The sequence below is a fragment of the Hemitrygon akajei genome, chromosome 22, assembly GCF_048418815.1.
Source record: "Hemitrygon akajei chromosome 22, sHemAka1.3, whole genome shotgun sequence".
NCBI lineage: Eukaryota > Metazoa > Chordata > Chondrichthyes > Myliobatiformes > Dasyatidae > Hemitrygon > Hemitrygon akajei.
The window spans coordinates 30,401,345-30,413,832 of NC_133145.1; the positions used below are offsets into that span (position 1 = coordinate 30,401,345).

The 12,488-nt window shown below is 37.8% G+C and overlaps 1 long non-coding RNA gene across 1 annotated transcript; it reads left to right on the forward strand.

Annotated features, from left to right (window-relative positions):
- Positions 1-241: 241 nt before the first annotated feature.
- LOC140714590 (uncharacterized) lies at positions 242-11,289 on the forward strand. Its single transcript, XR_012095940.1, has 2 exons — positions 242-1,041; positions 10,303-11,289. It is a non-coding gene; the product is annotated as an uncharacterized lncRNA (long non-coding RNA).
- Positions 11,290-12,488: the final 1,199 nt, after the last annotated feature.

Sequence of the window (12,488 nt, forward strand, 5' to 3'; positions counted from 1 at the left end):
ATTAGACTTGTTAGCAAACATTATGAAACATGTCTATAGGATAAGAACGGAGAACAGGTGGTTGTTCGGCGGCGTCTGTCTGTGTTTGCCCGGTCTTCCTCTCCCTCTTGCTATCTGCTGTCAGAGGGAAGTGCAGGGATCCACATTACCAGGATTGATCGGCAAGGCTCTGGGCTCGTATTTGGGGTGGGGGGGGGGGGGGACTTTGAGGTTCATGTTGTATGCGTTCCTGGATTCTGGTTACTCAATATTAGCTGATTTTGAACCATTTGAATGGGGCTATTGATGCAGACTGGGGTACTTCGGCAAAGAATAGCCCTGCGGCCTGCACTGGTGAGCAGGATGGTGCTCAATTGAACTAAACTGGAGACTCCTGGTCTTATGCTTGACACTCTACATGTTGTTCGCTCAACTTTTGCTGTTTGTGCAATTTGTTCTTTTTTTCCACGCGTTGGGTGTTTGATGTTTTCTTGAACGGGTTCCATGTGTTTCTTCATTTTGTGACTGCCTGTGGGAGGACGATTTCAGAGTTGTATTCATACTTAGATAATAAATGTACTTTGAATCTACTTGATCACTTTAATACCTTGCAGCAACTTTTAGGTTTTTTTTGTTATCTTAATGTTCTGTTAAATTGTCTCTTTAGATTTGCTGATAGATCATACATCTGTGTGTTTTGTCTTTTCACATTGGTCTGTTACTTTTATTGCAGTCAATAAGCTGATGCTAGCAAACTACAAACAGAATGTGTTTATACAGAGATAATTTAAGCCCAAATCCATTTCCTTAACTATTGGAAGACTTCAAACATTACTTAATTAAAGATTTTATTAGCTTAAATTCACTCTTTGGCAATTTAGTTTCTCATTTGTTTTACTTCTATCTTTTTAGGCTATTGAGCAATAAGCTCTTGGGGGACTTTATGAAACAAATCAGGTTTACATCAGAATCCTGAGAGGATTACAGGAAATATAATGCAGGCTCTGGAGTATAATCTTCCAAATTCTATAGAAGAGAAAATTGTCGGAGTCTTCAGTGTTGGTATGTATGGCTTCCACTTCCACTACAACATTCTCTCGTCACCACCAACACACCTCAACCCCAGCTTATATAAAGGAAGACATTGCCAATTAGTTTTTCCCCTACCCTTTTTCCTCTATTCCCCACTCTGACCTTTTACCCCTTCTCACCTGCCTTTTACTTACTTCCAGGTCCTCTCCTCCTTCCCTTTCTCTTATAGAGCCCACTCTCCTTTCCTATCTGATTCCTTCTTCTCCAGCCCTTGACCTCTCCCACCCGCCTGACTTCACCTGTCACCTTACAGCTAGCCTCCTTCCCCTCCCGCTACCTTTTTATTTTGGCATCTTCCCCTTCCTTCTCAGTCCCGATGAAGGGTCTTGGCCCAAAACGTCGACTGTTTATTCATTTCCATTGATGCTGCCTGACCGGCTGAATTCCTCCAGTATTTTGTGTGTGTTGCTCTGGCTTTCCAGCATCTGCAGACTTTCTTGTGTTAGTGTTTGTAATAGCAGTGTACATAATATGGGATGGATGTACTGAGTATGCAAGGAGACATGGGTTTATCAAAACCTGTCATCATGTCACTAAATCTATAGACCAAAACAGTTGAGAGGCTAAGTAATGAAATATGGTTCATAAAATTTGTTGGGAAGAAATAATTGGGAATCTGAAATAAAAACAGTAAGTGTTGGATGCTGTCAGAAGTTTAGACTGCATTTGTGCAGACAGAAGACAAGGTAATAGAGCCATTCAGCATGGAAACTCCAGCCATTGAGTCAAGCCTCATTTGCATGGATTTTAATTTCCTCAGCTCCTCCAAGACTCAACCCCTCACCTACTCCATCTCAACTGTTTATTTAGATAGGCCACTTCATGTACAAAACCATGCGTTTTTAGGATTCGGCAGGTAACTGGAGCACCCAGGAGAAACTGGCATGGTCATCGGGAGAACGTGCAAACTTCACAGAGTCAGAACTGGAGGATAGGATGGAACACTGGCAGTCAGCTGTCTGAGAGAACGACTTTACACATTGTGCCACCCTGACAGTTTCAGGTCAAAGACCTTTTCCTATTTTTGATGACAATAGCTTGCAAATGAATGACTTCTTCAACCAAAAATTGCAGGGACAATACGCACATGGAAGTTCTTTATCTTCATCTTGCACACACCATCCTGACCTGAAGATGTATTGCTGTTCTTTCCTTGATGATAAATCCTGATCCTGGAACTCTAGACCTTGCTCTGCAGGAATATCTTTACCTAAAGGACATTTGTGATTCAAGAAATACTGCTGTAGTATCTCAGAAGGTCATCGTTAACATTTCAGGGATATAATCCTTCATTGGTTCTGTTAAGTACTCACCCTGAAACATTAACTCTGCTTTTCATTCCAGAGAAGTTGTTGGATCTTCCGAGGGTTTCTAGTATTTTCTGTTTTAATTTCAGGTTTCGAGCATCTGTACATTTATTGATTTTCTGAGATTCAAGAAGCTGTGTCAGTTAGCTATTGACAATATATGCTGGTTTTACCAGCAACACCCAAACCATTAAAGGAAAAGTACTTCATTTCCATAATCTGGTGTGATTCATCCTTTTCTGAAATTGAACAAGCTGCTGTGAATTTACTAGCCCTTATGCCTTCAGATTTTGGAGAAATGTGAACAGGGCTCTGCTTTGGAACATCTATATTTGCCTTTGTTTGACAGCAAGCAATTCTGACTTGGATTGCATTCCTTGCCTTAAGAAGAGTCTGTCTCAAACTAACGTTCGGGCATAACAATGATCCCGGTGCTAATATTGATGTCTGCAATCAATACTAAGTATAATTAAATTTTTATCAATAAGTATTTCTGCAGAATACTTTTATATTGTTATTGCGGTAAAACAGCAAGGGAAAATTCAAGTCTAATTTGCAAATAGAGCTGTATAACTAATTGACATTTAAGAATATTAAACAAACAGCCAGCATGTTTCCACAGGGGGATTGTAAGTGTTGGACATAATTAATGCTATCCCAGCAAAGAATTCGCTCTTATTAGACAGAAGGCAAGCAGAAACAACATGTCAATATTATTATCTTTGCTGATGAATGGTTGGATGATTTGAAAATCGGAAGATACCTAAATTTTTATTATGGCAGTGAAAACTCTGGGAAGACTTCATTGAAAACATAATAAATAGATGTAATTAGGTACTAAAGTTTGTTGCATTCCAAATACAGATCAAGCCAATTTACGTAAGTATGGGTAGTATATTGTACTTGCATGTTATGTCACATTCTGATGAATTACAGGTTGCTCTCTTCCTCCCTCCCCCACTCCCCATGTTACTCCTTCATTTTGTGTTAATTTGTTAATTCTGGATACTATCATCATAACATCATGGCAAATGACTCATGCCTGACCGTCTGTAGGTTTTTATACCATTTGCAAGTCAGGGTTGTGAAGAAGTACTCTCCATGTGTCTGAAGGAGTACAGTATCCAAGGAAATCCAGAACAAATCAGCTTGCAATCCCAACAAGCCCAAACATCCATCCCCTGCTCGACAGGAGCATCTTGTGGAAGTGTGTACTGGAAGATGATAAAATAAAAAAGAGTTCGTCTCTAACAAAACAAGAATCCAAAAGCAATGCACAGTAAATGTTGAGTATCTGAAAGCAAGAAAACTGGAAATGCTCACTCAACAGGCCAGGCAGCACCTGCTGAGAAAGAAACAGATCTGATACTTCAGGTTGTAACTTTCCATCAGATTAGCGAAGCATCAATGAGAAAAAGAGACAATTTGCATTTTTTCCTATTCTAATATCTTCCTGAAAATATACAGCAGAGTAGAAGTGTTTTCCTTCATGAATAATTCATTGGTATATATGCATAATTTAGTTCCTATTTTATTCTTAACTAAAAATTTATAGTGAGAAAGATCATCTGGTTTGCTTTGTCCATGTTGCTCATTTGTCAGGTTCCCATCCCTGTGTATCAAATACAGATTCATTTTCTCCTTGAAACATTGCCTTTGGAAAACCTTCCTTGTTTCAAAACATTTCAACCTGGAGGAATAAATCTTGCACTCCTCCATTCGTAGTGTAGCTTTAAATGAATGATTCTGCATCACTGACTGCTAACCAGAGTAAACTGTCACCCCCTCTCATTTTATTCATTTAAAATGCTCTATTTAAAAAAAAAACAATTAAATCTTTTTCCTTTGCTCAACTGAGCATAACTTAAGCCTTCAGTCTCCTTTCGTAACTGAAAGATCACATACCTCTATCCTCCTGATGAGATTGGAAATTATGTGCCAATATCTTCCTGAGAAATTTGTATTCCCTGAGCATATAAAAAATGTATGTCCATCTTGTTAAATTACAGAATATTATTGCTTACTTATTATTGTGAGCTCCAGTTCTGTGGGCTATCAGCTGGACGCATAATGCATAATGATGAGGGGTACATGAATGCTCACAGTGCGTATCAGTTGATGTCTGCAGAGCATTTAGTGCTGATTTGGTACCAATGCTAACTTTCTGGTATTCAGTGTTCCACTCCCGAAAGAAAATCTCTTAATCTAACTTGCTTTAACATTCATTTAGCAGCATGATGCTATCAATCCCAGCACTAATCAAAGGTTAGCAAAAAACTGCAGATGCTAAAAATCTGAAATAAAATCAATAAGCAGTGCCAGAAATATGCAACTGCACTGGTGGCATCAGTGAAGAGAAAAAAAATAAAGATTAGTTTTTGTTTTTTTTTTGCTTTTAGAGCATAGAATATTACAACACAGTCTAGACTCCTCAGTCCATAATGTCGTGCTGACCTTTTAACCTACTCTAAGACCTGTCAAATCCTTCCGTTCCACATAGCCTTCCACTTTTCTATCATCTGGTTTGCTTTGTCCAGTCTGCTCATTTGTCAGATTATCACTGTGCTTTTGACTGCCTGCCACTACATTTCTCACTCAGGATTCTTGGTGGGACCTGAAATAGTTTCAGGTTGGAAAAGTTGACAGAAATGTGTGCAGCATATGTTGAAGGGCTTTGTGCTGACATCATGGCTTCTGCATAAACAATTTCCTCTCAACACAGAACCCTGGTATACAACAATCTGGGTCCATCTATAATCCACATATTACGTATTCCTCATTCTTTATTTGTGAATCATCTGTCAGCCAACAATTTGTCTCAATCCACTCAACTGTCCTTCAGAAGCTCATGCATTTCTAAATACGCACTAGTAAATTTGACTTAATTGATTTATTCAATCCAAATATCTATTGATTTCTATTTAATTGCAAATAGATCACTTGCTGAAATTCTATGGCATCATGCACAGAGCTTCTGGGCTACATCTGGTCCCTCGTAAAAATTTGTGGTATTGGCTCCTGTTCTCCAAGAGAGGCACCAAAAGAGTAATGCAACAATACAAGAAAAATATACAAGTATTTCATCAGATATGTGAGAGTGATTTTTACAGCAATATAAGCAAATAAAACACATCCAAGTATCAAAGGAACCCAGGATGTGGAATGCTGAAGTCACTGACTCACTTTATCCTCTCACTTTAGGTACAAACTGCCCAAAACAGAAATGCTGTTGAGTGATGGAAGGGTAGGCATTCTTGATAGTAGTGTAGCAGTGGTCAAGTGTATTGGGTCCTTTGGTGCTGATGATAGCTGGGTAGAGATCTCTTCAAGCTAGCCTGATTGAAGTCCCCAGCAAGGATGTGAAAGGCATCAGAGCAGGCCAATTCTTGTCAGTTAACCATGGCACTCAATACATCATTCACAGCAGGGAATGTTACTGGAGATGTAAATGTTGAATATTTAACTTTAGGTTGGATTAAATCTTAGGATCAGCTAACTTTACTTATAAACATAATTTGAACACTACACTGATTGAAATATTCATTTTTTTAGCCCCATGTGCTTGTTCAAGCCATTAAGTCAAGTGGTCTAGGGGTTCTGCTACATAATAAAAGGATGATTCAGGCTAGAACATTCCTTACACATGGACAGATGTGCTTTAAAGTGCAGACATGGGATGAACTCCCCTCCCTATTCGTTGCTACTATTCACTTTGTTAGTAACATTTTAGTTCAAAATGAATGTCTGCTTGAAACTTAAGAATGAGAGTATATTACGTGATTACTACTTTGTGAGTCCATGCAGAGGTCAGTACCATTATAACATCAGGTTGCAATGCACTCCCACTCTATGGGGTCTGGTGTTCAGACAGACGTTACATTCTTTTTTCCCCTATGGCAATTAGAGTCATTGGTTTTCCATGATACTGTCATCCCAACCAGTAGCATAGCTCAATGCTTTTTCCAGTTCATGCTGACTAAGATGGTAATTAGAAAATACAAAGATCCATATGCTAATAGTTCAGGAATGTTTTAGGTTGCCTATTCAGAAGAACTAATAAAACTTAATGAATTGTACTTTGTCGGTATAACGCACATTGATGTCTTTCAATTAACACTGTTTCCGTACTTACTATTTACTGTGCCATTACACGAGGGAGATTACTGATTTCCTGTTGAGATCTTCCCAGAGAAATCTTGTCCCCTCCACGTTGTACTGCTCCAAGCCTGCCAGCTCACTGTCAGATGAACGAATTCCTCTGCAAGTTGGAATGTTGTGAAAGTTTTCAGTTTTGCACCTTCTCTTTGCAGTCGCGGTAATGGTTGAGTTCAGTTCTGTGTGGTCTTCAGAGCTGCACTGGATGATCAGCTTGTGAAATTCAATAATGAATCTTTGTTCTAGTGATCTAGTGTCATAACACTTGGTTAGTATGTAAATCATCTCGGACTTGAGAGTGGATCATTCTGTTTTTCTGGAATGTTCATTTGGATCTATAATTTTAATTTAATCTCATGATTCAGAATTTACCCAGTGAGGGATCCTTTGTCCTCCTCATGCCATCTATCTGAATATATTGTAATGTCCTTTCCTCTTTTTTTGCTACACTTATCCTTTTAAGTGACAGCTATGTCTGTATAGTTTATCCCACAGATTTAAAACATTTGATCGGTGATTATACCAGCAGAGTAAGAAACCTAATGCAATCGTGAATTTAGAGGTTTTAGGTAATGTTTCACCTTGTTGAAAGGAGCAGCCTGCAAATGTAAGAAATATGGTACATTGGGCCAGTGATGAATTCTTGGAAGCTGTTTAAATACTGAGCTCCACAAGCATATCAGCACATGACAGCTCTATTTCTAGGGCACCACTTTAAGTATTTTGTGCTATATCCTATTGCAGACATGGAGAACAGAGAAAGGGGATTATTGTTAGCATCTAATGAACATACTTGCTGGGTTTTCACTGGGTTTTTTGGATATTATTTTTCCCACTCTAAAACAGAAATTTTTCCAATTCCTAAGATATTCCACATGGCAAGTTTGCTGACATTTTATTCCATATATTTGCAATGTTTAGAAGTTAAACCTTAAATAACATCTACCATGTGATTTTCTAATCTTATAATCACACCTCTGGTTCTGTTCCTCACACTCTCCGGTTCTCTGGCTTTGTACAAAGAATCTTCCAGTTTCCACCGTATTAATTCCCTTCATAATTTGAAACCATTGAATTGAGGCCTCGGTCTTCTTTTCTGTAATGAGAACAAGTTGGATTCTCTGAGCTTTTATTCACAGCTGCCTGATCTAAGCTCTAGAACCTTGATAGTTGCCTTTTGTGCTTTTCTCATTAACCCTGAATATTATGTATAGTAGCCAGAGATGGATGTAACATCCTAACTGCACGTTCACTAATTTTACATGTGTTATCAATATGCTTGCTAGGGTAGGAGCAGCATTTACAGAGGAAGTAGGTTATTTCGGGGCTGGATAAAGATGTACTGATTATATAAATTAAAGCAGACACCTACTAGGACATTGAGTGCTATAATCCAATCTGGGAATTCAGACGAGGTTTATAATCCTCTGATGTATGTCTGTTGTGCTTAACAGTATCATTTGAGCCTAATAATTGGATTAAGGTTGTGAAACACTCTTTCAGGTATCTGTCATTCCATTTAAATTTTATGGAAGCATGTTCATGTGTCAAACAATGTCAAAAGGTACATTAATATTTAAGGGACCCTGTGGAAATGGTAAATTATTGCAAGCTCCCTGTGAGATTCTTTTCTATTTCACCTGCCACCACCTCATTTAAAGACAATCTTCTGTCCCTGCAAATAAGGGACTTTGACAGTCCAATTTAAATTTCAAATGGAAGCACAAAGCTCCAAGAAGCCACAAGCAAAAATCAAGCATGTTTGCTGTGTAGCCAACAACAGAAGAACTGTGAATTTGTGGTCCACTGTGTAATATCAAAGTGCCTTGTATTATCAGAGTAATTTCTGTAATGTGGCTGTTTTTAAGTTTGATCACTTATTTAAACATCACATATTGCATTATGGAAACACCACTAAATTAATTAAATGTAGTGTGGTACCTTATAAATAATCTTTTGGCAGAAGCAGTGGCATTAATCTTGTGTTTCAACATTAGTCATTTATTTTTATCAACTGGATCTGACGTGCTCATCCGCCTGCCCAGCTTCATAAATCAATGATTTTTACTTACTCTTTGTCCTTATGATCAGCCCAATTAGAGCTATTAAAACAGAATATGGTACAAAACCTTTGCTGACTGTGTGACTATCATCAACACAAGAGATTCTGCAGACGCTGGAAATACAGGGTAACACACTCAAAATGCTAGAGAAACTCATCAGGTCAGGCAGCGTCGATGAAGAAGAATAAACTGTCAACATTCTGGGCCAAGATCCTTCTTCAGTACTCATCACTGTGTTTACTCTTTCAGAATCAGTAGGTTTTCAATGTATTAATGCAACGAGCAACTGAACGGCTTTCATCAACTGTATTAAGCTACTGATAAACAATATCTTCTCTTTGCACATATTAATAATATTCTAGTTTCATGACCAAATTCACTTTTTCATATTTTGCCCAACCTTTGTCATCTACCCGTAATTCATGCCATTGATCATTTTATCTGCTGGGGTTCCTGTTGTTCTGATCATTTATTTAGCAGGAATGTTGAGCTAATGTTCAGAATCATCAAAGCTGCAGAAAATAGGAGTTAGCTTTGATATCAACTCTACAGCTTTCAGCAGATGCCAACTTCACAGCAAAAATCAAGATGAATTAAATCAGGAAAAAAAGTTATTAGTTAACACAGCTAATCTAAATCTGTTATCCTTATATACAGTGGTAACAAGAAATGTAATTCTATATTAATTTAAATCATAACTTAATCTTAACTGATGTATGACAGTACAGTGTTATTGATTTAATTAAAATAGTTTTCTGAGTGACTAACAGACAACATCTAGTGCAGTGCTTCAAAAAAACTAAACTGGGGAAGACTATAATATCCACAGAAGTATGAATCACTTTCTACAGATCTTCCCGCGAGAGCATTAGGTCACAAGATAACTTTTGGACCTAATACAATATTTTTGCAGAATCCATCAGTCACAATACCCATAGTGCTTAGAGCCTACACCGCCATATTACGAGTATAACAAAGCTTGCTTTCAATAAATGGACTGTTGTCTGACACAAACATTAAACCTGTGAAATTCAATATCAGTGAGGCACTGTCAAGGCCTGTAGCTTTGCCCACCAAATCAGCTGTTGCGGGTTAGACAACTCATCTTTAGTTCCTTTTCGATGTACAAACGTTTGTAGATTCCTGCTCTTAAGGATTGCCTTTTTTTTCAGCGAAGGCAGGTTGGAGACTAAGATTTTACATGGAGTAAAGAGGAGTTAATAGTTGAACTAGAACTTCAGGAAGATTTCATTACTCTGACAGTACTGTGTGGCAGCAGTCTAATATTAAGAATAACACATCCAAATGCTGGAGGAACTCAGCAAGTCAGGCAGCATCTATAGAAATGAATAAACTGTTGGCATTTTGGACCAGGACCCTTCATCAAGTTTAACATTAAAATGTATTCAGTCCGCCTCCTGAAATCACTACCCGTGATCTCATCCTGCACATACTTACCTGTGTCAGATCTAGAAATGCGAATGAAATTTTAATAGGAAAATCAGGAACAGAATTTTATCTCTTGTTAAGGTAAGGGCCATTAGTTTATAAGTTTACTAATCGTTAAGCACTATTAAAATTGCTGAGGCAATCTATAAGTGAAAGAGAATGAACACATTAACAAGTAGTAAAATGCTTAAAAATGTTAAAATGAAATAATTTAAGAAGTAAATAACTTAACTTACTATTTTCCTCCTAATCTCCAGAGCAGATCTCCCCATTCAGGTCTGGCTGGCACAGGATCACAGGCTCAGATGCCCCAGCATAATGCCCCAGCTTAATCAGCCTCTGTTGTTGAACTCTACATGGCGTCCAGTGATGGAGTGAAGTGGCAGATTTCCTGAACTGGGAGCAGCTGAATGCCAACAATTCCGTTATGGAAGCCCCAGCCATTTCCAGGATGTTGTCAACCGTGCATGAGTGACTGCAAAATTTTAAACTTTCATAATTGTAATTAAACACTAACTTAAATGAACATATTTATAATTCACATATTGAGGATTGAAGGGAAATGTGGTGAAGAACAGTAAACAGTATTTCCTGTGAACCTTTTAAGGAAAAAGCTCGCACACCTTGATTTCAAATGCACAACATTTGGCTGTTAAGATAAATTCAATATTTTTTATTACAGTTAAAAAGGGAAAGACTTCTCATGTTCTTTTCAAATTAGCTGTGAGCTACTGACTTCAACAAATGGAATTAAATATCATTAAATATATAACTATATGCATAGTAGCCCTATATGGAGCTCAGAATTAGAGCTCTTTGAAGAATGAAAGTTAAGGCACTTGATTTAATTCCAAGGACATATGATTTTCAAAGGAACGTCTGGTAATGGCAACCAGTGAGTTATGAGTATTTAACAAGGAATATATTTCACTGACAACTATGAATGGCTCCCATTTATATCCAGGTTTTTATAGGTATGAAATTTATACAATTTGCTGCTGCCATTTAATTTAAAATTCATTTTGTGATAGTAGCATTTGCAAGGTTAATTGGAGTAATTTTAATTTGCTCTGAATATGTTATTTGGTGCTGTAGGGAATAATCTGTACAATAAGTGAATGGAGCTTATCTGCAGCAATTAAACAGGCACATCTTAATTTTGCTGAATTTTGTCGAGTTTTATCAACAGTGCTTGCCTCAGATCCTAATAATAAATTTGTCTAACCCCCCAGGGCTTTGAATAACCTATCATTGTCCAGTGCTTTTATATTTAATAACAAAACTGTTTGAATTCTTTTGCTTTCTTTGTTTGGAATAGAGATACCAGCATCTGTCTGGTGGGATTTCTGCCTATTTTAACTGCTTACTGCTGGAATTAGGAATTATCTATGAGTTAATTGCCATGTAAAAACAGATCTTGCAGGGTTAAGGCTTTATATGTCAGGGTTTCTCTCCCACTGTCTGCAGGGAAATACCCTCAGCATAAACGATAAAAATAAATAATATTAACCACTAAACTTTATGAATTTTCAAGATTTTCTCCTTTTGATGACACGATAAGAATGGTGCTTCTCAGTGTTAAGTTGTCTGCATTTCGCAATTGAGTTATAGCATATGGAACGTTACAGCACAGGAACAGGCCCTCAGCCCATCGAGTCCATGCCAAACTGTTAATCTGTCTAGTCCCATTGACCTGCACTCAGACTGTAGCCCTCCATACCCCTCCCATCCATGTCTCTTAAATTTCTCTTAAATGTTGAAATCAAACCTGCATCCACCACTTGCGCTGGCAGTTCATTCCACACTCTCACTACCCTTCGAGTGAAGAAATTCCCCCTCATGTTCCCCTTAAATGGTTCGCCTTTCTCCTTAACCCATGACTTCTAGTTGTATCCTCAACCAACCTTGGTGGAAAAAGCCTGCTTGCACTTACCCTATCTATACCCCTCATAATTTTGTGTAATGATCAAGTGTGGCCGCTGAAGTATTGAAAGCTTGTGATTTGCAGCAATCGTCTTGACATGGTCCTAGGCAAAAAAATTGCTTTTGTTTCAAAAGTAGCTTGTGTGACAGCTGTTACACAGTAACCCATTAGTTTGTCTCATTTCTGAAATACAGGAGTTGTTAATTGCCAGATAAAATGGGAGCACTGTTACTGTGACGCGGAGGTCATTCTTGAAAACAGGAAGTCCTTAGGAGAAAAAATCCACTGAAGTACTATAATGCAAGGTGAAAAGGCAACTTTGTATTTCAATTGGGGCTACATCTGTTATGTTTTTTTTATATAATGTTCTTCATAAATTAAATTGAACCACATTTCCTCTATTTATGGATGACAGAAATTTAAAAGAAATATTTCCCGTAACAAAATAGATAATCATTCTGAATAAATGACACAAGTAATGTGTCCTGTAAAATATGGCTAGCAGTGCACTACTGTTAA